This window comes from Pipra filicauda, unplaced genomic scaffold (assembly GCF_003945595.2).
Source record: "Pipra filicauda isolate LSUMZ 115617 unplaced genomic scaffold, ASM394559v2 scaffold45_size4122338_pilon, whole genome shotgun sequence".
NCBI classification, from domain to species: domain Eukaryota; kingdom Metazoa; phylum Chordata; class Aves; order Passeriformes; family Pipridae; genus Pipra; species Pipra filicauda.
The window spans coordinates 2,061,174-2,088,236 of record NW_024104598.1 but is presented as its reverse complement, the minus strand read 5'-3'; the positions used below and the strand labels follow the sequence as shown (position 1 = coordinate 2,088,236).

Genomic DNA, 27,063 nt, shown 5'->3' with positions numbered 1-27,063 from the left:
CACAGGAGTTTCTGTGCAGGAGTTACTGGACAGGGCTCTGTGCCACTTCCACATCTCACACAAGCAGAAGACTGAACTGGTCACCTAAGCCCATTTTATGCCTGTTTTGCATCATGTCAAAAGAAAAAACAGATGACTAAGGAGCAGCAAAAACTTGACCCCATACCTCTGCCTAAGCAATCTCTATTGCTGCTGCAAATCCAAAAATCAAAACTGTTTTCCCAGGAGTGACTCAAACCTATCATTTACTTGCCTGTTTAAATATCTCAAAGCTCTGTGATATTGTAAACTGTAAAATCTTCCCCCCTTCCCTCCTTGCAGAACCAGACATTACACTGAAGAATTTTCTTTATTTTTCTCTCAGCAGGATAGATTTTCTGCTTAGCAGCACAGACTTTACATGAAGTAATTCATGGTTTTCAAAGTATTAATTCTAGTGTTACATACGTCCACACAAAGAAAGATGAATCAGACTCATTTGTTTTGTCCCTATTACTTTCTTTTTGGTATTGATTGCTCCCACTCAGGAAAGGTATCAATTGACAACACAGCTGAAGACCCTCCTAGGCTGAAGTAGCAGTGAGCTGGTCACCCCACAGTGCAGTCTCTGCCCAGCCATCTGTAGAGCCCAAGCTACAGACTCCCTTCTCCCTCAACACACCATGCTTATGGAGACTCAGCAGAAGTGCTACAAGGCATTAGCACCGTCAGCATTCAGTCCCAGAAGGTGGGGGAGTTTAATTGTGCACATGTTGAGTTCTTGGTTACCTAAATTCCGGTATCCTGCTTAACCTTCCTCAACTGAAGTGGCTGCAGTTGAGATACACCCACATTTTCGAGTCTCTGAAAATGAAACACATGCCAGCTGCACTCACACTTTCCACATTACAGACAGCTGTCCAGCAGGAACTACTAGCTAAATTGCTTCATGTTGGCCAGCAAACAGCTGTCAGTTGGCAGTGATTTCTCACTGCTGCCAACTTGGGATGAATTAGAAATGATGGCCGGGAGGCAAAATACTTTGTATATCACTGCAAACACCTTAAACTATCTCGTTCCTGCATTTCTGTTGTTTCAGTTGCAGTGCCAGTTGATTAAATGAATTTTAAAAAGTTGGGAGCATCAATATATGAAAGATAAAAGCCACAAAAATTCCTCCCACATGTCTTGTTATCACACCACTGAGTGCTCGAGCCACTTGGGAAACACTCAGGTGTTGACGTGTGTTCACACTGTTCTGCTCACAGACTATTTTTAATAGGCTTTTGGAGCATAGCTTTGAGGAGTTTTGTTCTTGCATATCTAATAATTTTCTAGCATAAAAGGAAAAGGAATAAAAGATGTCTGTAAAGAAAGCAAGAATGTCAAAACAGCAACAAATTCACCTGAAAATTAACCTTATGCACTACTCTTCATCTCCAGCTTCCTCACTGAATTCATTGGACTACACCTCTCTTTCTTCCCCCAAGGAGAAGAGAGAGGATTAAAAATCTCAAAGGTGAAGGAATTTGAACTTTGATTCATTGCAAGAAAGGCCCAGATTGCTGTAACAAAAGATACAAGAATACCCAGAGATAAAAAGAAAATTCACAACCTATATGAAAATATTGCCATGGGAGAATATCTGAAAAGGAGACTAAGGACTTCAAGTGGTGACTTGACTATAAATAGAGGAATTGAGGAAAACTGGTACTGGGTTGCTGCAGAAGTTCTAGAGTCCAGGAAGAAAAAGCCCAGGCCTAAAAAAGGAAGCAGAAGTAACAAAAGATCCATCCCTTCAAACTTTGCCCATTTTCTTTGGCGCATTTTCCATAAACCCTTTCGGCATTTCCCATTTTCTTTTATCTTTGCAACATTAGCCTTCTACTAATACACACATTTTCTTTAGAGAGAATAATATTAAGAGGTCAAAACTGGCAACAGAATTTTCTTATTAACGCTTGTAGGGCTACACTAAAACTGTTGTTCTGGACCTCAATTCTACAAATTCTTGTAAAAGGCTAGGTATTCATCACAAAAGGCTTTGGGTTTTTACTTAATATTGTTAGAGTAAAATCCATAAAGCACACAGTGGTATATATCAGCTCAGCTGTAATGGAACTCAAATTGTGATTCATGTGTACAGATTGCTTGTCGCATTTGAAATATTAAAACTCATCTTTTAGTGGTCTTTTGAGGTGACAAAAATATATGATTTATGTTTCTCTGTAGGCTGGTGAAGTAGTCTGTTTTTCTTTTAAAAAGGTATACTTACGGTCTTCAAAATGAGACTTGACACAGTATAATGATCATGTACATATCACCAGCTTCCATCTACATAAGCTCAACTTTGCAACAACAGAGACATTTGGGCTCCAGCTTTTCAGCAAGGACTATTGTGTTGCAGGGTGGGTTGGCTTGGTGAGGGGTGTCCTACTGGGTTCAAGTGTTTCCTTAATGGGTTCATTATCTATACAGAGCTCTCTTTACTGCAGTACTCACATACCCTGCAGCTAATTAGTTATCACCATTACTCTTTATAGCTGTAAATAGTGTTTGTGAAGTCATAGGCAAATATACATGTACTATCTTTTATTAGTTGCCAGTGCACTTAGCAATGCTATGAGTACACTGGGATAAAATACAAGAAAAATATCTCAGTGGAACCACCTGCTCAGCACCCGACAGGTGATTTGCCACTGCAGGCACTCATCAGCTCATACCAACCAACAAAACAAGGTGGGCTGGAAAGACAATAGCCCATATGTTCAACCCATAGCCCAGGAAAGAGGCTTTCTAGTCTGCAAATGTACTTTACAAACTGCCCAAACTCTTTTCAAGCCTCACTGTGAATTCTACTGCTAAATATCTGTAATATTGAAAGATGACAATGACACCAAATCTCAACTAGAGCATCTTTTTACTATTTGTCCACTCCAATAAGTCACATAAAACCAAAATAATATCAGCTGTAAAGAGGGCACAGTTCCTATTAATGGCAATGGGAGTTTTGTCCATTTGCCCAAAAGAGAAATGGACCTCTTATTTTTTAAACTCTTAGTCCTGTAATAACCATGAGTGAACAATCTTGAAACAAAGCACTCTCTGCCTCTGGAGTTGCAGACCAATGTTTGCACGAATTCCACAATAATCTCTTTAGTAGTATCATCACCTCTTGTTTGGGGCTTCATTGTTTAACTACTGAAAGACAGTAACATTCAAACCAAAACAAAATGAAACGAAGCATGAAGTGTTCCAGAGCACTAACAGATTTTGTATTTGTATCAGAATCAATTCCGCTTTTTGCATCTCTCTCCCAATTACTTGCCCTCTGGTTGGGGAGTATATTTTACCAAAGTAAATTAGAATTTTTGGGCACACTATAAGGAAATAAAGACAGAAAATCAAAAACAGGAGGGGGAAAAAAAAAACAAAAAAGACAGCTTTGCAGAAAGATCTCTAATTCATGATTATTAAAGCGGCGGGGGGGAAGGAATTCCCCTTCCCTCTTTTTATTCAAGTCAATACTATGCCTGAACTGTATTAGACCCTGGTCTAAATAAGCTGGATTTTTAAAAATGTAAAGTCAACCAGTGTTACTATTTAAATAATATCAAATCTTAAAATATGTTCACAAGCTGATGGAATCATATCAACCAAGTTTCCAAAACAGCGGAGCACAACAGTGGTGGAGCAAAAGACAGGCCCTAAAATTTCTGTCACCCTATGCTTATGCAAAAATGAACACATGCCTTTTTCACTCCACTGACTAAGCAGCAACCTGGTCATTATATTTACTTGCTCTCCAAATTCTCCCTGATTCTGGTCCTCTCCTGCTCTTATCTCCTTTCCACTGCCAGACTCACTTGACTTCATCTCCACTTGCCTTTTTGTTTTTCCTTTTTACCCCCCACACTGCCTGTATTCTTTCTGATATATCTCATATGTCTTAGACACCCCATACCTGGTTTTTACCTCTAGCACAGGGCTGGTTTCTGTGCAACAGAACCCTTAGGGAGCCATAAAGCATTAGACACAGCAGTCAGCAGTTCCCTGTGAGCTGGCAGCAGCTCAGCTTCCCCCAGTTGCCTGAGTAAGAAAAGACTAATTACTGGCTGCAAATGTTTAGACGAGCCTTAAAACTGTTTACCAACAACTGTTTACCAGTTTCCTCGTGGCAATTCATGTCCTCCAAGGCAGGGCAGCAATGCAAACACAGGCAACTCTCTGACTTGAGGATGGAGCTGCTGCCCATTCAGAGGCAGGGAAAGAACCCAAAACAAGAGCAGATAAGCAAAAGTAAAATTTTCCCTTTCAACAAGGCTGAGAAATATTACCCTAATGTCATTAAGTAACTAATCAGCAAAAAATGCCTTCATAAATTAGGGCTGGTGTAGCATCACCTGGGAATCCATAGGCAATAAAATAACCATCAATAGAATAATATCATTTTGACTTTTAGAGCATCATTAAAATGGTGCAGCCTCTTCCTCTGGGCACAGTGTAAAAGTGCTTTACATTGATATACCTACTTTATGACCAGGACTAGAGTATCAATATTCCAAATCTGCTTTCTGTCTATTTAACTGCCCCTTAGGGATGGAATTTGTATAACTATTAGTTTAAACAAATAAATAAATACTTAAAAGCACACATTCACATGCAAATCATACTTGAAAAGTCACACTTTCCAGCCCTGAACTAACATGACATTCCTGAGAAGGACAAAAATAAAAATTCAAATGAAGGTACCTTCCTGGTCTTTATTTCAATAGTCTTAAACACTTTTACCAATCACAGTCAAGAAAGCAACTGGTTATTCTTGAAAAGAGATCACAACATTTTGCTACCTCTTTCTCAGCTACAGTAGTAAACAATCCACCCAAGAAAGTGGTTGTTTCCTAAAAGCCACCCTGATGAAGTTCAGCCTTAGACATTAAAATATTGCCTAGGCACAATACAATCCCCTTCTCCATCCTTGTCAATGCTTACAATAACACACTAACCATTAGCCTCTTCAAGTTATGATTTTTTTGCCTTAAAAAACAAAAATTAAAAAAATAGAGATTTTCATAGCCTGAATCTCAAATGATCTGACCAATTCCCTGATTCTTTGGAGCCAGGGAATTTCATCTATAGTCGTTTTTGGTCATCATTCCTCAAAATAGCACAACCCTATCATGAAAGACAGCACTCAAATTCTTAAATCTTGCTGTCCAGACTATCTAATGTCCCTCTCAGTGAGAAGTTTTTAGTTTTATTTATTCTACTAAATTCTGTTCCTCTCTAAGGAAAACTGAAAACTTGCAGTTCCACTCTGCTTTGTGCTTTCCATCACTACACTGGCAATTTATGATGCATTATTAAAGGTCTGTGCCATTGGTTTGGTGGGATGGTCCCAAAGAGCCTTGAGATCTCTTAGGATAAAAACAGTTTATTTAAATTGAACTTTTCCTAAAGGATCATTTCAATCAGTTCAAAAGCTGCCACTGACATGTTAGCATTAAAGAAAATATAAGTAATGTGGTCTTGTTCCTAACAGAGAGGAGCTGTTTTCTTAACCCTAAGTGCATTCATTTGATAAACATATTAATTGAAAATGTTCACAGACTTATAAATATTACTTTTTAAAGATGTTTGCAGCTATAGCTCTTAGGGATGGTTGATAACTTATTCATAAGGTATCTCTGATAGTTGCAAATAAATTATTTTAAAAAATATGCAGCCAGAACTCACATATGATAACGCAGCCTAAAGAACACAGATTAAAAATAATCACAGAAAGCAGAATTAAACATTTGGGGAAACAGGTTTTGGCTGACAGCAGCAGCTCAGTCATTTGCCCAAACACGCCAAAGCAACTAGAAAAAAAAAACAAGTCAAAATTCTTCTTGTACTATTATAGCAGCTGCTGTGATGTTTAGAACTAACTGAAGTTAAAAAAGATTGCTTTATCCGGGATTATCCAAGTCTTTTAATTTTTTCTTTCTAATTATACTTTGAAAATATACTGATATTTCTATTTAGAATGCACAGCAGCAGAACAGGCTACTAAGGAGTGTGTCTGAGTGTGTGTAAGAACTTTGAATTCTTTCAAGATGCTGCTTAATTTGCTCTTCCTCTCAGTGGCTTATCAGAGGCAATGTAACGAGCAAACCACTGCTCCGTTCCAGTCTGCCTGGCCAGCAGGATTCAGGACTTTTACCCAACTCAGTGCCACCATCCCTGCTCTCCAGCTACTCTCTGGCCTCTTGGACTTCATCAGGGCAGATCAATGCCTTTGAGGACACTCTGCTATAAGGGATCCGTGGATTCTGAGGAGCATTCGTTACATCCTCTCATGGACATTATGGCAGAGGTTCTTTGACACCTCCAGGTATTTTAACATACTCAGGAATACCAGCAGCCACTTGAAGAAAGAATTTTATATTTCAGGGAAATGACCTGGTGTCTATCAGAAAGGAAAAAAAAAAAAAAAAAGAAAAGGAAAAACAAAAAGAGGACAACGACTTATGCCTCTTAAACTGTGATAAGTGCTCTGAAAAGTAAAAAGTAAGATGTAATGATAGGTAGCCTGGGAGAAATACTGAGAAACTGTTTTGTTCTGAGGCTTCAAACTGACAGAGGGTAGGTTTAGATTAGACACTAGGAAGAAATTCTTTTCTATGAGGGTAGTGAGGCACTGGAGCAGCATGCCCAAAGAAGCTGTAGATGCCCCATCCCTGGAAGTGTTCCGGTGGAAGGTGTTCATTCCATGGCATTGGGGTTGGAATTATATTTAAGGACCCTTCCAACCCAGGCCACTCTATGATTCTATGCTGATTATAATTAGATCACTTCATCTAGAATGCAGTTAATCCCATATAAAATGGTGCTGGTCCTACAGGAGTTGTTGGGTCTTGGAACTTTGCAGGAGCAAGCCTTCAACAGGAGAAGCTGTGTGAGCACACAGGAGATTTCATGGGTTACAGAGCTATCGCTGTGTCCCCTGACAACAGGACTAGGTAATGAACCAGCAGAGATCTGGGCCAACTCTATCCATAGTTAGAGCAACAGTCCTGACAGCATTGCCAAGGACACTGGGTAGGTAAGAGCTAAATTCAGAAAGAGATAAGAGACAAACTCAGAAAGAGAATGCCATTCAAACATGAAGCATTTTGAAAGCTTCTCTTATAAAAATATGAACTTAGAAATAAACCCATGTCGCTGTAAGTCCTATGATGATGTTAGCTTGTTCTTTTGTATTAGTTTTATCTTAAAAACCACTCAAAAACTGCTGTTCTTTTTTTTTAGAGATCGTGTGTTCAGTATTTCACATTATAAATCCTTTTATTCATCACCCACACTTATTGAAAGTTAGGAAATAATGATATTTGTACATGCTATCTTTCTCAGAAAAGAATTTTTCTCAAAGCTTTTCTCCAAGTGTTAATTTGGGAATAAATAAAAATTTACATGATAAGTAAAACGTTGGGGTACCCACAGTTCATCCTTGTAAATATAATAAATGGGTATAGGGACCCAATAAAGAAAACATTGCTCAACTTCACCACAATAATCATGTCTGGCAGTTCATCAGAAATTGAAAACATCAAAAGTTACTGCCTTTTCCCATCCTTCATCAGGTATCCTGTATATTCTTCCATAAAGCAGGAGATGTTTTGGGAATCCTGTAGTTGTTGAGGAGAAGATGGTAAAAAAAAGGGCTTATCACAAGGCATATGTGGGACAAATTCTTTCCACCAAAAATGGTTTGATAAACCAAACAGTAAAACGTGAGTTACTCTGTCACAGTCTGTCAGCACAGCACATCTCCGGGCAACCGTGAGCTTTAAAGTTTGGAGTCAGCAATTTGACACTGTTCACCATCACTCCCTTCTAAGACCTGGAGTACAATGACAAGGGGCTGATCTGTGCCACGTCCCTCTGATGAATCCATACAGATCAACAAATATGTGAATATCCATTCCCTTACAGAAGTGGTGCCTGTCTGAGCCACAGAGGAACTTAATCGCTTTTCCCTGGCTAGAGCCCATGATGGAAACCTCCAACAAATTACTACAGGGAAAGGGGTAGGAAGAGTTACATATAATAAATCCAACTGGACTACTCTCCCTTAGTACTACTCTTTCACCCATTTTTCTTCTTCAAAGGCTCTTAATGCACGAGAATTTATTCTAAATCTAACCACTTCATGCTGGGCTGTGAGAGTTGCCATTACATAAGTCTACGACAAACAAAAGGTTATGCTACTACTGCTCACAAATATATTACTGCCCATTAGAAAACACAGCAATATAATCACCTCATTCTTATGAAAAGAGCTGCTCTGTTCCCAAGAAAGATTGCTCCTAGTTAACTACGTAAGTGTACTCCCAAAGCCAGACTTGCTTTGGCTTTGATTTCACTTATGAAAGAAACTCCTTCTGGATCTCAGTAAGCACGGATGAAATAAAGACTGCTGTTGGAAGAGGAATGTAAGATTTCTGTAACAGATTCACCTCCTTATTTATTATCTTTCCAAACATTCTTAGAGATACCAGTGGATGCTTATACGGTGGGAAGAGGTGAGGGAAGTGTTGTTTTTCTCTAATCTTCCATTCACCTGTATTAGCCAAGCAAAACGATACATTGAAATAACTACATCCATTTTCATTCAGCTAATACCTTACCTTTTTAATCCCTTCTATCTGATTTTACTAATGGCTAAGGGTGAACAATGGATTACTGTATCAAAATAAACAATTCTTTCTTCATGCCATTATACTGAGAGCAATTATATTAAACACCTGGTTCCATCAGCATTTGTCTTATACCTCCATCCACAATTTTTGCGTCACTGTTCTATTTTTTACCCCAATACTCTTACCCAGTTTGTCTCCTTCTATCTATGTCCTGTGATATTGACTGGTTTACTCTTTCAAATCCACCCAGATGCTATCTTCAAATGATAAATTGTAGAAGGCTACCCATATAATTGATCTAGAATCCCTGTGCCCACAGCAACATTTTACTGTGGCATTTTGAAGGACACTGTAACCCTCTGAAAAATTAAATGCTTGTGAAAACTGTATGGTTTGTTGGGTTTTTTTGGGGGGTAGTGTCTTTATTATGTCCAAAAAAACCCTACAGTCCCTGGAAGATTACTAGGCTAGTATTTTATGATGATTTTTAGTATATACTGCTGTAGTAAATGAGACATATAATACATTAGTAGCACAAATCATATAAAATTAATACTCCACAACTTCATACTGAAGTAATTTTTTCACTCAATGAGTATTTGTGCGGCACACAGATAATGGAAGGATATTGTCCCATGTTGGTAAACACCAACTGTGCCCTATTTTCTCTATTTACGGCCTTCATGACACTATTTGCATTTTCCCAACTGTTCTCTCTTAACATCTTTCCAACAATTCATTATTCAACTGTTTCCATTACATCATGTTCCTCTATCCAGCTCTGCTGAAAAATCCATGAGGAAACACTGAACTTGAAGTGGCAGACTCATCACCGCTGCTGAGCAATTGCAGCAATGCCTCTTCAATGCCACATAATTCAAACCATGTGGTTTCACATGATAGAAGATTTACTGATTTTATTTTCATGGGTCCAGATTATTCCCTGTTAATCAGTTTCCACAGAGGGATAGAGAAAAATATCATATTCAGATAAGAAAATTATGGATCATTGCAAAACAGTTCTTGAGTATCCCTTAGAGCCTTGCCAAACACATTTTTGTGTTCCACATCCTTGCTACACAATCTAGTCTTATTGTTTGTGCCTTTTTAAATGTAATTTAATCTGTAATGTAAAACTAAATAAGCAAGGAAACATCAGCAGAAGAAAAATACCTAATTTTAGATATTATAAATATATACATTATAATATAAATATAACCTTAATTGATATAACTGAAAAATGCAAGATGCATTTCTCATCCGAGCAAATATGATAATCAGGTGTGATTTATAGTACTGGTTACTGAAAGAGGCATTTCTGGTTTGGAGATTGCAATAAGACTGCATAACCTGAGGTGAGATAAATAAGAGGAAGAGTAAGAGGAGGTGGGGGGGAGGGAATCCAACAGATGATGATAAAAATATTCTTTACCCGCAACCTTAAGTCCTGCCTCAACACTTAGCATGAATGTTACTTTAACTGCTTTGCTTTTGGCTATGAAATTGAATTGGTGATTTAATGCTTTCCCCTTTGATAAGAGAGTCACATGTTTAGCTGTGGTTAAAAAAAAAGAAGAAATGGGAACACTCTGGTCCTTAATATTTCTAGTAAATCTGCATCTAAATTACTACATCCCCTATTAATCATAGAGAGTCAATGATGTTTTACATACTTTTCCTTTATCCGTGTCAGCTCCTGAGGAATACATTCACATGGATTCCCTCAAGTTCCACCAAGGCAAGTGGTCAGAGCACAAAGGAAGAACGGAGTAGAGAGATGCAGAGCCAGTCCTCCCTGGCCAGGAAAGCTAATTGTGAGTGAGTCTGTTGCTTGGTTGATGTTTTAATGGCAGATCTTGAATGGGCACATGCCCTCCAGCAAAGAGCCTCACTGCAAGCAAGGTTTCTGAGACTCTTGCAGAAGCAGAATTTTAATTTGCAGTACACAGCACACCTTTGGGAGTGGAGGTTGGGAACAGAAGCAGCATTATGTAGTTATTCCTGATAGTGAATTACTATTTTATTACCAGCATCATTACATATATTTCAGAGCATGTTATCAGCAGTAAGGCCCAATTCCCGCATGACTACGAAGGGCTTTTACCAGTACTCTCAAAAAACAGCAAAATTCTCCATAAAATACAGGACTGCACAGCAGGGTAGTGAGTGGCAGAAGCATACATCAGGTGAAAGTATCCTTGTGCTAGTCAACAGAAAGACACCATGATCTTAATGGGCTTTGAACCAACCTGCTGCATGTGTATGTGTGTGTGCGTGCACTTACGTGTACACTGCAGAGGGAGATAAATCAACAAAGATCTCATCCTGAAGGAGGAAAAAGGAGAGGAGGGTTGAGGGAGCATTACTGGTTTAAAATGCTGTGTTCTGACTCAAATTTTCAAGCTAGATTAAACTTTATTTAATAGCAAAATAGCAACTCTTAGATTGCTGTCAATGAAACCATGTATTTTCCTCTGGAGAGAACCATTATGAAAACAACATGAGCTTCCACTATCAGTAAAAGAATGGAGACTTCTATCTCCATCTAATGCCTTTTCACCATCTAGATTAAGAAGCAAATTCTAGCCTGATTTCATTGGTCATTCTACATTAGTTGTAAATAAAGAATGAAAAAAATAGAAACAGCAGAACTAGGCAAGCTGTGGATAGAAAGTCAATATCAAAAATCAATGCAAAATACTCCTCATCTCCAATGGTTTCCAACACTTTCTCTTCCCTCCACATACACCTCAAGCTAGTGTTCTTTTTTTTTTTTAACAGCAGTGTAACCTAGTCACATTATAGCACACAGCATGAAGTCACCCACATAGTAGAGCCAGACAGGACACTATTTGCTTCATGAAAACATACTCCCACTGTTAGAGACTTCAAAAAACATGAAAAGTGATGATTGTCAAAGTAAAGCCACTCCACATAGAATTCATGAGATTACATAATAAAGACCCTACTTTGAAGTGTCTCTGAGATTTTTCTTAACACAAAGTTCTCATTTTTGTAACTGAAAATAATTCTGAGACTACAAATCTCATGTCAATGCAAATCAACATGCCTATACCAGCATATAATAGAGAAGATCCATCTGTAGCTGCCAAGAACAGAAGAGAGCTAGCAGGCACAGGTGGGACTTGGTCCCCCAACACACCTGGCTACTGCAGATTATTACACGACACTTGAATCCCAGACAGACAGGTGTTCACAAGGGTAATTCACTTGCTTTAGCAAGTTAAGGTACACTGTTCCCCTAATCTGCTCTGATCATGTCTCCTAACCCTGCATATCCTTTGCTTTCCTGCACAGCAATAGCAGAAAATGGCCTCCAGGAAGGTGTTGACCACAAAAACCTCCTCTTTACTCCCAAGAGGAATAACAGCACTTCCAGGATTGCTGTGAATAGGAAGTGAAGGGAGAAGCCACTGCCTGTATTTCCATCCTTAACGTGTGCCCTTTGATGGAAAGCAGAGGGAGCACCTCAAAATAGGTTCAGAGTAACAATGTTAACAGAAGAAAAAGAAATTTCCTTAATGTTTGGGAAAAGAAGAGATGAAACTGAGCTAAAGAGGGAAGCAGGAGCCTAGATGTTAGCATATACATACACAAAAACAGTTAGGGAACAACGTGGACAAGGCTAAAGCTCCTGCTGATGGGCTGTAACACAAGACTGAGAAGACTGTATAAAAAAAGACATTATATTTCCACAACAGTCAAAGCCCTCGTATCACAATCCAAAAGTAGTTTTCCTTCTCAAAACCATAATTAGAACATGTCCTTCTGCTGAGAAAGTGTTGAAAAAGAATTGCAGAATTTATGCCATTATCAATTACAACACATGACTTCCTACAGAAAAGAAACTCTCATTTTACCATATTGGATTTGGCTGACAAGGTCTTGGTAGCAGGGGGTCTACAGGGGTGGATTCTGTGACAAGACATCAGAAGTTGCCCCCATGTCCAACAGAGCCAATGCCAGCTGGCTCCAGGACAGACCCATCACTGACCAAATCTGAACCCGTCAGCAACACTGGCAGCACTTCCTGATAACATATTTAGGAAAGGGTAAAAACCCCTGTGCAATAGCAGCTGGGAAAGAGGAACAGCTCTGGCACCACGGTCAGTGCAGAAGGAGGGGCAGGAGGTGCTCCAGGCACCAGAGCTGAGGTTCCCCTGCAGCCCGTGGTGAGGCAGCCGTGCCCTGCAGCCCATGGGGGTCCATGGGGGAGCAGAGATCCTCCTGCAGCCCCTGGAGGAGCCCCACCCTGGAGCAGGTGGATGCCCAAAGGAGGCTGTGACCTCATGGACAGCCAACACCAGAACAAGCTCCTGGTGGGACCTTCGGCCCCATGGAAGGAGCCCCCACTGGAGCAAGTTTGGTGGCAGGACTTGTGACCCCACAGAAGGGACCCCCACTGAGGCAGTTCACAAAGAACTGCAGCCTGTGGGAAGGACCCACATTGGAACGGTTCACGAAGGACTTTCTGCTGTGGAAAGGATCCCATGCTGGAGCAGGGGAAGAGTGTGAGGAGGAAAGAACAGCAGAGACAAGGCATAATGAACTGCCCATAACTCCCATTCCACATCCTCCTGTATTGCTTGGGTGGAGGAGGTAGAAGAATCAGGAGTGAAGTTGAGCCTGGGAAGAAGAGAGAGGTAGGGGGAAGGTCTTCTTTAAATTTGTTCTTATTTCTCATTATCCTACTCTGATTTGATTGGCAATAAATTAAATTAATTTCCTCAAGTCGAGTCTGTTTTGCCAACAATGGTAATTGCTGAGTGATCTCTCTCTGTCCTTATCTTGACCCGTGAGCCTTTTGTTATATTTTTCTCTCCCTGTCTTGTTGAGGAGCGGAGTGATAAAGCAGCTTGGTGGTCACCTGGCAGATAGTCAAGGTCAACCCACTTAATTTACTCATTTTAAACTAGGAATTCTATTTCCTTTAGCCTGTGAAAAAGCAATCTGCAATCTAAGCAATTTTATCACCATATTTGTTATGTCTTAAGTACTAAAGAATGAAGAATCAGAGACCCATTTAGGATGGAAAGGCAAAATCAAGATTTTTCAAGTTTCCACTCCACTTAATTCCTGTAAGAATGATGCTAATAACTGTCATTTTAGCAGCTGATAGGTGCAATTTTAATTAGTTAGGCATTGTTTTTCATTAAGGTGAGTGATGTTCTGCAACCCTATTGAGTCATAAACCCGTCATTTAACACAACTGCCAGCCTTTCTGAGGCAACTCACTTGACATGCTAGGAAATCAAAGGAAAGGAGCAACTACTTTATCTAGACTGCATTCCTATTTCTGGGTATAATAAATGTCAAGGAAAAATTAATAATGCACAATAACAAGACGTAGAGCACACGCTGTTTTCTCACAAAACACTGATATTCAAGATTTAAAACCACTTTTTTTAGAAGTCATCCACCTTCTTCAAATAAAGAACAGCTTTTCGTCCTCCTGTAGTGCTTTCACAAATCCAAATAACAAATAAGTGAAATAATCTACTGACACAATAGACTGATCAATCCTACAGTCTAACAAAGCTGAATATATACATATATATAAATAATTTTCTCTTTAACAATCAGTTTCTATTTACCTTCCAGTTTTTCAGAAATCGTAACAAATTTGTTCCTTAGTTCTACCTTCTTATTATCTTGAAAGCCCTAAAACAACTCTTTTGTCTAGTCCACAATCTTGAATTCACAAATCTTGAATTCAGTTCCTCTCTGACTGTTCATGCACATATTTGAACACACATTCAGCCCATCCCTTCAGCCAAGCTCTCCTCATCTAACTTCTGGTCTTGCCTCATAAATCAGTTCCTACAAGCCCTTCATCATTTTTACAGTTCTTTCTGAGCAGCTTTCTATTTATTAATTTTAAATTTTCTAACCCAACATGTCACATGCTCTGAACTCTGCTTCTGAATCATCACAATGATTTTAGAACGGTAAAATCATATGCTGCTTTGACCTTGGAAAACTATCCCAGAACCAGATGCTGTTAAAACAGTTTTAGAGAAAGCGTGAAGGAAGAAAACTATACAGGAATAGTGAAATGACTGTGGTTAAATTATTTTGAGGCTTACACAGGGCCATAAAAACCTCGTAAACAAAGGAAGACTGATATTAATTTCTCGTAGATACAATTACATAGCACATAATTTGCACTGATTCTAGGTTATACAAATCTTCTTGCTGTTTTCAAATAAGTACTAAATTCTTGTATTCTGATAAATGCCCCATAAATCTGCTATTTCTTAAAATACAAGGAAGACACATCATCATGGATGATGGGTACAGGGTATTTGCTTTGGCTCAAGGAAAAGACTCAGCTCATGAGGTGCACTAGAATATTTCCATGCCAAATTTTCAGGGGATAAAAAAAACCAGAGAGCTGACATCTGTACTATTTAAAAAACTGGTATTCACACATGTATCCATACATACATAAATTAAAACAATCCCCAGTTCCCCCATGCAGATCTGGGAGGGGCTCTGTTCCCTGTGCACGCTGTGTTCATCTTAAATAAAAGGGATTCTTTCACACTTTAAAACCCTGAAGTCTCTATCTGGGCATCCTAAGCACAGGCATATAATTAAAGGGACATGCCATACTGCAGCTTGTTCAGGAATCAGTAACACAAAAAAAGGCATTAACACAAGGCAGATAAAAATACAAAAGCATCCATCTTCATACAGGCACAGGCAGTTCTTAAGACTTGGCTAGTAAATACTAAGAGCACATCCAGGGTATCCATATGCTAAATCTGTATTTGGTTCTATGTCAGAAAAGTAGTGTGTTGTAGCACCATGTATTAAAACACTGATTAATCATGTTGTTGATATAGTAATAATAAAATATTTTAATAATAATTTAAGTATCTACTGACAGATGAAGAGCTTGTCTCCAAGGTGACTAAAGTGAATCTTATTCCTTACTGCATTTCCCTTAGGTATAGCCAGCTTATTACTACCTTGAGAAAATAATTTTTTCCTCTACTCACAGCATCTCTCACTTTTTTTGAGTTCTGCTGTTTTCTCTGATGGCAAAACTGTTCATATTTTTGAGTACAAATCTCAGTGGTTTGTATTTTTGCCGTGTTGCAATTCATCAATGCTGCTTCCATCTGCCATTTTATCCAGCGTCCGTGTAAATAAATACTGGTGGTTGATGCCTTACAACCCACCCAAAAGGTCCAGACATCTTGAAGGCATAAAAGAATTGGTTTGACAGTAGCTATTGATGCAATCTGACGTACAATATGAAGAAACGTGTATCGTGCCTTGAAAGAATACTCTCTCTGACTGCTACACTTCTGAATTAACCATAAACCACAGAAGACATTTCTTAACTCAAAAGCACTTTTGGACAGATATAATTCTATTAGTTTCAGCAGAGGTAATTGTAAGAATTTTTGTGTCTGAAAGTAGGAAGAAACTACACAGATGGCTGCAGACCAAAGCTAACTGTCCTTTAGGAGGAGACAAGCTCTCCAGCCTGGCATCTTCCATCCAGTTGGACTGGACTATCCATCCCACTAGGGATGTTAGCACAGCATTGTACACGAACAACTATCAGCTGCAGTGTATTAAGTCATGAAGGGGACAGTCTGGGTTTTGATATCTTAGTTATACTATGAAACATAAAATCACCTCATGTAGTTAGAAAGTTACACAATTCAAAGAGTATTTAGTTCACTGCTATGAGCCTCCTCTTTGCCCCAAACAGCAAAGACAGTAAAAAACAAAGGAACATACAACAAAGTGTCATAACAAATCCACAGGAGTCAACCCCCCATTCCCACAATAAATAAGAGAGCTGGCAATTTGACTGCCATTCCTTCTAGGTTGATCACCACAGTGCAGAGACACAGGTTCATATGCCACTTTAATACAGTTTTGCCTTGCAAATTGTAAACATAAGTTTTGTGCTAAAGAATTCTGTCATTCCCATAGCAGAGGCCCTCCTGGATATGGATATGACAGAGTGTCCAGACTGCAAGTCATGGTGAGCAGCTGAATCTGAACTCAGCAGGTTTCACCAGCAGAACTTGGCTGTGATGTTCTGTTCAGCCTGAGAGGAGGAACATGGCTATATCTGCTCTTTCTCATCCCTCACCTCATCAGTCACATCCCTATCTTCTCAGCATTGAAGAGCAGGGGGGTCATGATGGCAGGGGGCTGCAGACCATTGGATTCCTTTGGAAACCACCAGGAACAGCCCAACTCCATGTGGTGTCTCACACAACTGAGGAGAAAATGAGACTAACTCCTTCTAAATTTGAGAGAGAGAAAAGGCAACCTACACCTAGAATCACATAGTTGCTTCAGAAATCAGTTTGTAAGCCTCCCCTGATTTCTGACAAGAGCCTAGGCTACCACCACGGACTGTAAAAGCAGTTTTTAACATCAGACTCTCACTGCTCCCGTGCAGTGCCTGTGCAAACCTAGAGCTCAGATACTCTTCCTGCAATCTCTGAGAGGAAATGACAGCTTATGAAAGCATGTTAACAAGTGGTTTTTACACTGTGAAACTATTCCACATGCACTGAACAGTCACTTGGTAAAGTATATTTGCCTCAGTGTTCAGATGCCATTTTGACCATAAGTCTCTGAAAGAAAAAAACAGGCTCATTTACAGAAAAAGAGGGAGGTCAAGACTAAAAGATTTAACATTGTCCAGTCCTTCACACTCATTCACTGCCATGATTGCTTTTTGTCAGTGGCAAAGAGAGATGAGGGGAATTTTTCTCTTCAGAGCTGGCAAGTTCTCAAATTTTTAAGCTGATAGGCAGATTTAATCTTAGATCTTAATAAAGCTGCAATTCTTTAAAGTAAATGCCACTATTCACAATTGACAGGGGCCAGGTAGCAGCAGTATTTTGCTGTATTTCTCCATCTTTTTATTTCCATAGCTTTTTTCCAGAGGCTGTAAGGTTCACAGTATACTGTAGCACGTGTTATTATAGCTGTGGCAAGAAAGTGGGAAATGATCATTATACTAGACCTGTTTCTTCTTACCTGTTAGTTATCCTGAAGGTACCCATAAAAAAAAAAAAAAGGGAAATTTAAAAAAAAAGTGTATACAGGCTAAATACAGGTACAATGAAAAAGTACTATATTTATTCTCTACCAAGCTGATATCCCCAGTTTGTCCTGTTAGGAACAGAGAGACTGTTAGTCATTTTCAGAGTCCTAAATATTTTAGAGAGCTTTCCAAAGACTACAGACAAAATTTGGAGCTCCTCCCTAAGGAATGAAAGCAGATAAATTTCCTGATACAAGAAAAGCAGGAGATGGGGAATGCAGAACAGGCAGCTTTTCAGGAACACAGAGTTTACAGAATTTGAGTTACTTGCTCACAAATCAAAAAGAGCAAAGAAGTTCAGTACTAGAAACCATTTACTGGGGTTTTGGGACATTTTTAGCAGAGATGGATGACTTATTTTATTTTAAGTAAATTTTAAGTAAAAGATATGACAAAAATACAGTCTCAACTTACCAGAAAGTATTCGTTAATATAGATCAAATATAGCTGAGTTAATATAAATAAATAAAATACATTTTGAAGAGTGTGACATTTCCAAAATAACACCTTTCAGCCTCGCAAGGGAACAAGTGCCACACACAGAAGAGGATGTGGAGAGGTTTGAACACGGGTCTTTCCCACCAGGAGACCATCCCAGCCACAGTCTGGAGAAGCATAAATAGGGACAATATCAAAAGGTCTTCCTGTTTGAGGTGGTGAATTTACTACCTTGGGAATTTTTTGTTTGTTTGCTTTGTAGCACCCCCCAAACATTTGCATTTCTTCATCCCACTTCTATACATTTCATAACATCTGAACACCTGTTAATTACTCTGTAAGCAGCTGAAACACTGGCTTTTGCTTCTGTGGAATAACTTTGAAAGTAAGAACTTGAGACACATTTTCTGATACCTTTTTCAGAGATATTAATTTCTATGCAAATATAAGGAGTCACAACAGGTTTTGCACAAGTAAACAAAAGTAATTCAAATTCTAAAAAATAATTTGTAACCACCGTTACTAGAAGTGGGAGTTTGGCCTTCTCATGACACCAAATTATAACCTTTTAGAAGCACACATTATTCAGGTGACTGTTTCATTATTATTCCTCTGCCAAGAGCAGATTTTTCTGGAGGACCCACAGGCTTACCCAGCATTCTAGTCCCTCTGATCCCTCCATTGCTTGCAAAATCAGTGGGCTTTTACTAAATTTAACAATAATTTCCCTTAAAGACAATCTTTTATGAATATTGAATTGTCCCTTTCTTCCCTTCAACCAGAGTCTACCTGCACAGGTAATGTTGGCCCTATATTCTTCTCTTTCTAGTCCAATCTATAGCTAAGAGTATTGCTTAAAAACATAAGACTCTCTAAATTTAATGCCTAGAATGCAACTGTTTAAACTCCCTCAAGCACACCAAATGTAGGGCACTTGGGCAATTCCTATATCAGGTATTTCTCTGGTACACTTACTTTATTATGTATTTCATTTCAGAATATGTTTTAAGATGTAGAGTTTGTCACTAATTCAGTCTTCAAAACACGACTTATGCCGAACACAAACCACCTTTGTACATGCGCCTGGGAAGTTGTCACATTTCACAATCTCAGCCAGGAAAGTCTGGGTCAGAATTCACAGAGAAAACTTCCAAAAATACAGGTAAAAGGTATCTTGAATGAATCAGTAGGTTGAATCACCAGAATGCAATGCCTGGCCCATGAGAAGAAGAGCTGTTCTGGTCCTGGGAATGAGCTCTCTTAGCCAGACAATTAATTTAAGATGTTAATAAGAAGCAGGGGGTTTCGTTCTTTTTGCCATTCTTGTATTACAGCAATTTACAACTCATTTTCAAACTGTGACTTCACTGGCTTTTGGCATGTTTTACAACAGGAAACAAAAAGAATTATGCAGCACGGCCACAGAGTTGTTAATCCCTGGCTAGGCATGGCCTTCCACAGAAGGGACAGAATTGTAACAAGTGAAATAATTTGATTGTGGATACAATAATTACACAAAAAGACCCCATTATAATTTTTTTTCTGCTTATAGCAGTGCATCAAATATATTGTTTCTCCTCACTTCACTTGTTATCTCATTTTTCATTATATGTTTCAGTAGTAAAAAGCGTGCCCACTGTACATATAATGTTTTCCTTTAAAACTACAGGCAGTTCAACGAGAGAGGTTCCTCTGAATGTCCAAATTTTAAACATTCATAATCTCATTACTAAAGATTATTTTTAAGTTAATTAAGATACAACAGAATTTGATTAACTACAGTTATAAATCTGAAACCAAAATTAAGACAGTCCTAAATCAATGAAAATACCTTATTAAAAGATATAACATCAGATATCCATCAATCTCCAGAAATAAAGAGCAGAAAACAGAAAATATACAATGCATATGAAGCCTGGAGTAATCCTGTCATCACATCCTATTGACTGAAAATGAATCAAAAGACAAGAAAAGACTGAAAACCTCATCTTTACTGATTTGTTTTTTTAGTGACAGTTTACAACGTTTTAACCCACAATGTGAAGTCTTCAGGCTTGTTCTTTACCTCTAATCACAGCTGAGCCTCACTGGGGACAACATCAGGGTGAAGAATTGAAAAGCAGCAATAACTGTACAGAAAAGCTGGCTAAACTATTGATCAAATTACTGTGTACCAACCCATCTTCTGACAAGTTAATTGATATATGAGGATATATAAAAATAAGTCTACAAGGGAGGTCTGAGTTTCAGCAGAGCCAACACTTAGTGCCTAAGAAAGTTAACACAACTGACAGGACTGCATTGAGCTCAAGAATACAGAGATATAACTTCAATAAAAAGTTGAAACTATTTGGAACGAAATAGAAAAAAAAAAAACATAGGAAGGATAAGAAGCACTTCAAAGAAGATATCAGGAGTAAGCAAAAAAGTTACCAGGATGGAAAAAGACAGATTAATTAACAAGGTAAGTCACGTGTCCTAAATTAACCACACAGTAAAAATAGTACCTGAGCTCAATCTTTCAAAGGAAAACAAACTGAACAGTGAAAGGTTCATTTCACCCAAGTAGGAGAGAAGGATTAAAATAAAGAGAAGAACTGGTTAAGGATTCTTATTTGCACATGGATTCAATGAAAAGCTATCTCTGTGTACCCCCAAAACCTGGGCAAATGTTCCATTTTCTCATAAGAATAATGCCACCACAGCAGGAACATTTCGAGCATACTGAAAGAACTAGAAGATGAGAATATAAAATTCAGTGGCAAGTTTTTTAATTAAATTTATGAACTAATGGGAACTGATATTTTCCCATTATACCATTTAGTTTCACAAACCTTCACTTGAAAACTTTGTCCTTTTGTGTCCCTGATCATCACTGCTAAAGCAAAAGTAACACTGGGGAATACTAAATATAGGAGCTGCATTCCAAGAAAGGAGAAGTGATAAACACATATTCATGTGATTTGACACTGAATACAGCAGACTCTGGAGGAGGCAGTAATCGAGGGCATAGAGGTAGACTTGAAATAGGATAAAAAGAAATATATTCTCATTGCTAATAGATCACCCAAGAGAAGTAATGGGTTTCTTAGTAAGACAGCTGACTACTTAGACAAGGGCAATACAGTGCAACTAATACATCTGTGTTTAAATTAAGCATCTGACAGTGTCCTCTAAGAAACCATTATTTAAAAGGCAGACAAAAAGGAATAATATAAGAATACATCATACTGTGGATAGAAAACTGTCTATGGGAGGCAATACAAGAGTCTGTACTGAAAAAGAACAGTTCTCAAGATGGAGAAATGTTACTCATAATGTTTCTCAGGGACCAGTCTTGGTATTTACCCTGCTTAATATATTCATTAGCAACCTTGGTTCAAGGATTAGATCATGAAATGCAAAGGTGACACAGCTATTAGCATGGAAGAGGACAAGATCATCACACACGAGAATGAGATGACCTTGTGAGCTAGAAAACTGAATGGGATCAAATTTAAAAGCAGAAAATGCATCATTACAAGACAAAAAAAGGACAAGGATTTCTCCTTTAAACTGGAAGTTCATCAAATTTAAGAAATGGAGGAGAAGAAGGCTGGTGGACAGAACGATTAAGAGGTACCAATTTGTTGCAGCTGTGAAAATGTGTCATGAATTGCTGGGAGGGTCAGACATTTTCGGTCAACTCAGAGGACTACCTGGATCTCATATGAAACAGCCTGGTGATTCCTGATCACCTGCTTTCAAAACAAAACCTGTAAGTATGTCCAGAAAATGGTTTCTAGGGGGATTACAAGAATGGGAAAGTAACCTTCATGACAAGAAGCAATGAAACCTTGGCCTTTCCAGCCTAGTTAAACAAAGACTGGGAATATATATATATATATATATATATATTTTACTATTATACATAAGCTCACTATGCTTAGCTTCTTCTCATGGCTAGCTCTAAATAAGGACAGCACACAGAAGTATTAAGTGGCCATCTGGAAGCCAGGTCTAACCCATCAGGGCAGAGAATACCTTGGGCAGGACCCAGCAGTGCCTGACAACCCTGTCACTGACTGCAGAGAGTCAGAACATAGCTTTTACTCTTGCCAACTACTGTGAAACCATAAAATGCACACCTGCAGACTGTGGTCTGAAGTTGGTTCCAAGCAGGAGCCAGGCAGAAGAGAGCACCAATTAAGCAAAGAGCAAACAATCATTCACATATATAGGACCAATAAGCCTCTCACAGCAGCTGAAGAGTTACTGAGCCCAAAATGGGAACCCCTCGCCTTTATATTATTTTTAGTGACGTACATTCCTGCAAGCAACAGCTTGGATTATGTGATGCACCTCTTTCACACAGAGACATATATCCCCTTGACAGCTGATATAAGGTTTGTCTTAGCAACCTGTTCAGACATCAAGTGTCACCTTTTTGGCTAATGGCTTATATCAAAGGAAAGAACACACCTCATAATGTACATAACCAACTGTGTAATGCTGCTTTAGCAGGGAAATATCCCTCCTGTAACACTGCAGTGATTACCTTATGCCTTGAAGCATGAGAGCTGATGATCTTTACCTTACCTTTCATAACTACAAATGCTGCTATCGGTCATAAAATTATCCAAGCACTTCCAAAATTCAGCCACAATATTTGATTTGATGACCCCCCTGCACTGGGGACCAGCACAACCTCACTAGGCATTCAATGTCTGGCAAGTCATTTGTTTGAAATTACACTTTTATTTTCATATTGCGGAACACGATTAGAATAACCTTCTGAATAAGTTTTCGCTACAGCCTTCATTAAAAAAAAATAAAACTGTGAGTAGCTAAAGCAAACCTTGCTTAAGGGCTTGACTGTGACTCCTACTTATGCTATATGTCATAATAAATCCACTCATGCAATAGATGCCAACACCTTCCCACCCAGAGCAGGTGGACCAGAAATGTGGAGAATGCCCAGAGACAATGGCTTTTCCAGCTTTCCACAGAGCCAGCACAGCCCTCACAATTCACTGTGAGCGTGTCGCCACTTCCCTGCTGCTTGCAAAACCCTGCAACACAGGAACAAGGGTCTCAGGGGGAGGGAGAGGTTCCTGGGCCACGACACCTTCTGTGATAATCCTTAGCTGTTCAGTTTAAGCAGCACTTCTTGTTCAGACAAGTGCCAAAAGGTACAGTTTAGCCTTAAGTCCTTTCATTTGTATTCTATTACCTTGGATGCTTTGGTGTGAAGAATACCAATATCCTCATTTTCAAAAGACACTCTCATATCTTTTTCTTTGCTCATGAAGACACATTACAGCCATGACTCGTCTGAAGAAAAAACTTTTAAAACAAAGCCAAATAAAACAAGCAAAACAAACAAACAACAAACCCAACCAAACAAAAACCACCAAACAAAAAACCCCACAACTCTCTTTGGGCTGCTCAGAACATAAAAAAAAACAAAAACCACATCCCTCAGTTATTAAACAGCAAGTAGCTCACTCATCCTCCTACCCACCCTCTCCACACACACACAAGCACACAGGCTGTTCTGCTTTACATCCCAGAACCTGACAAGGAAAAAGAGGACAGATTGCAAACAAAATTTAAGCAGGTATTCTCAACAAGCAAAGCACATTTTTGAAAATTCATTTCTCAGTGAGATTATGGAACCAAAGCCAGCTTGTCTCAAACAAACCTGCATATCAGCTACTAACACAGCTTATAAAAAGAAGATGGGGTAAAGAAGATGGGAGGGTGTTTTATTATTATTGTTATTGTTATTAAAAAAAAAACAAAGCAACCAAAAAAAACCACAAAAAACCAAGAAGAATAAAAAAGTGACACTAGCTCAGAAACTTATCTATTCAAAACTAAGGACATTTCATCCCAAAAAATAGGACATTTTATCCCAAAAATCAAACCGTTCTGTGTAGAACATTCTATAAAATGAGCATCTGGCAAAGCGATCAAAAAGACACCATTTCTTTGCCAGCAGCAACATATTTAAGAGGTTGCTTGCTAGCAAAGTGCCATGGCAACCACAGCAGCACCTGGGGTACAGTGTTCTCCTGAGAAACAACACGCCTTCCCTGGAGAAACAAAATAATTTTGCAAGGGTGCAACAGAAAAGTAATTCTTAAACCAGATAAGCAGCTCTGAACTCCAGAATCAGGCCTCCACTAACTCCTATTTCTTTACTGAAAAACATCTATATTAAACCCAGCTGTGAGTACATAACACAGCAGAATGCATGTTTTAAACTTATACCAATCACCCTCCACTTCTATATCCACCTTCACATCTAGAATGGCACAACTGTGGGACAATTCGATGCTTTTTGGAAAGAAGTCAGAGTAACCTTGAATGTCACTTCAGTGTCAAAAGCTGAGTAAAAATGGGCCACAATGACATGGTCAAACCCCTCTTCTGGCCAAGACACTGAGCCTTACACTCCCTAAGAAAACAGCCAGGAGGGGGCATGGACCTCCCTAGCTGCAAATGCAGCTTAAATTGAAAAATATGTGCTAGTACCAAGAATTCTTTCTGCAATTTAGAATTTTTACATCCAGAAATAGCCTAATCCAATCTAATTATCAGGGGACAGAAAAAGGAAAAGAAAAAGGAAAATATCAGCTATAGATCTCTGAGCATGTAAGAACATTTTTATGCTGTGAAAAAAACAAAAATACTGGAATTAGAGCTTTGGATGTCGAATTGACCAATAGTGCACATGCCTTAGCTCAGCTCTTTTCCACAGCAGACTGCACATAGTGATTAAGTCAACTTTTCAGAAGAAGTAATTCAAAACTCATGTTATTCTGAAAAATAACTTTATATAATGCATTATTTTTGAGTGCATTCTATCTCAACTACCATTTTTGGATGACTTACATTATTGTATTATTATATACCACGACTGGCAGGGGAGGAGGGGAGAGGGTTGAAACATATCACTCTAAGAAAGCTTCCCTTCCCTTGCTTTTCTGGCTTTCCTTCTGTTCTCCATTCTCAAGGCTACAGGAGAAAGAAATTACACAGATCATCTCAACCAACAAAAGGGAAAATACTGAAGATAAGTAATAATGCTGACAATGGCAGACACCAATTACCTTCTTTTTCTGATATCAGAAAAGCTTCCAGTGCTTTTAACTTGCAATTTATGAATGTCACTGACTGACATTCAACTTTTGTCTTCCTAGCAAACTCACTTATTGTCATGCTAACACTTTATTAAGCTTTTTTTCTTTCTCCCCTCTTCTACCTTAGCTTTAAAACCTTGCCTGGAAACGCTGTGCAGACTTATGCCCTTAATAACAAAGACAAACTGGGACCCAAGGGATTAAACATTATTAGCAATCCCCGCCTTCCACTTCATTTTAGATTAAATTTTTGCTTGTTTGTTTTGAAAAGGTGAAACAATAATTTGTCTACCATGCATTCAGGAATAACATTCATTTATAATGAGTAAAATATTTCTTAGTCTTTTTTCTTCCCTGGGTCTTCAACTTCACTTAATACCACAGTTTGACATTCTATTAGACACTTGCTATTAACAGGTACCATACATGAAAGATGATTAATATATGCAACTAATGTGTTGACTTACTCTCTTATTACAGTCAAAACCCCACAATTAAATAAAATGTTTTCTTTCAATCATATTTTAGTATGCAACTCTTGAATCAAGCAGTCACCAATATTTTCCTTTCATTTATAAATGGAAAAAGCTTAAGCCACACAAGATGGTGAACACCAAAAAAAACATTTATATCAAGTGGTTTTTAGGCATTCAGAACAATTATTTTTCTCACATGCAGTCCAACTTCTGATTAACTTGCAATTGTGCTGTCTCATACATTATTATAAGTGTCTGGCATCTACAATAAGAAGCACTTGCTTGCATAGAAGATGTAAGAGGGTTTTTTATTATTATTTTAACAATGTAGTGAAGGGCAGCTCCAAATACAAACCAGCTGCCATAAGGATTCCCTCCAAGACTGACAGCCATTACTGACAGTCCAAACCAGTCAGGCTTTAATATGCAGAAGGATCTTTAACCGTCTTCAGCAATATCTGTAATCAATTTGCTTTAATTCCTTTTTGACACAATACTTTAAATCCCAAAATGCTCACAGGTGTGAACCTGTTTAATCTAAAATGTTACAATGCTGGTGACAAATACAACATAGTTCAACAATGACTGAAAGAGCACATGTGAAGTAAATTAAGCTTCTTCATAGAATGAAAATGGCCCTGGTTTTCTCTGTACCACTGCTAAAGGAGGTTTCATAGTAAGAGCCACAGCAGCTAGTAGGAGTTCCAAGCTATTTAGAGTTTCATGTAAAAAAAGAGTTTTCTAATGCCAGAAGTTCAGAAAGTCATGATACCACCAATCTCAAAATTTTGATGATAATATCTTCAATCAATAGAAATATCTTCAAAGTGTTTAACTGCCACGAAAGTGCAAAGCTACAGACTAGCAAAGCACTTCACCAGGTTTTCAACTTGAAGCACCTGAGTACTTCCAGCTAACTCAACAGGACTATTCACAAGACTAAAGCCAAACTGAGGTTCCTTAGCTGGCTAAACTGGGACACAGGAGTCAAGCACTGGAGCAATGATTCAGTGACACCTTCATAACACCATCAGCAGGAGCATTTACATAGCTATGGACACAGTCAATACAAAATATATACAAATATATACAAAAATATATGAAAAATATTTTGGGGTGAGAATGAACAGTTTTGGGAAGCCCTAGAGCAGTATTTATTTTATTCATTACGGGATAAAGGACATTTTAGCCCTTTTCCTCTTTCCTTAGTCACTGAAGACCCCAGAGTTATTTCAAGACACTAACAGATC

General features: G+C 38.6%; 1 protein-coding gene across 2 annotated transcripts in view; it reads right to left on the bottom strand.

The window, feature by feature from the left end:
- Nucleotides 1-27,063, bottom strand: part of NELL1 (neural EGFL like 1) — a 277,760-nt gene that overhangs the window by 139,757 nt on the left and 110,940 nt on the right. The window lies entirely within an intron of this gene.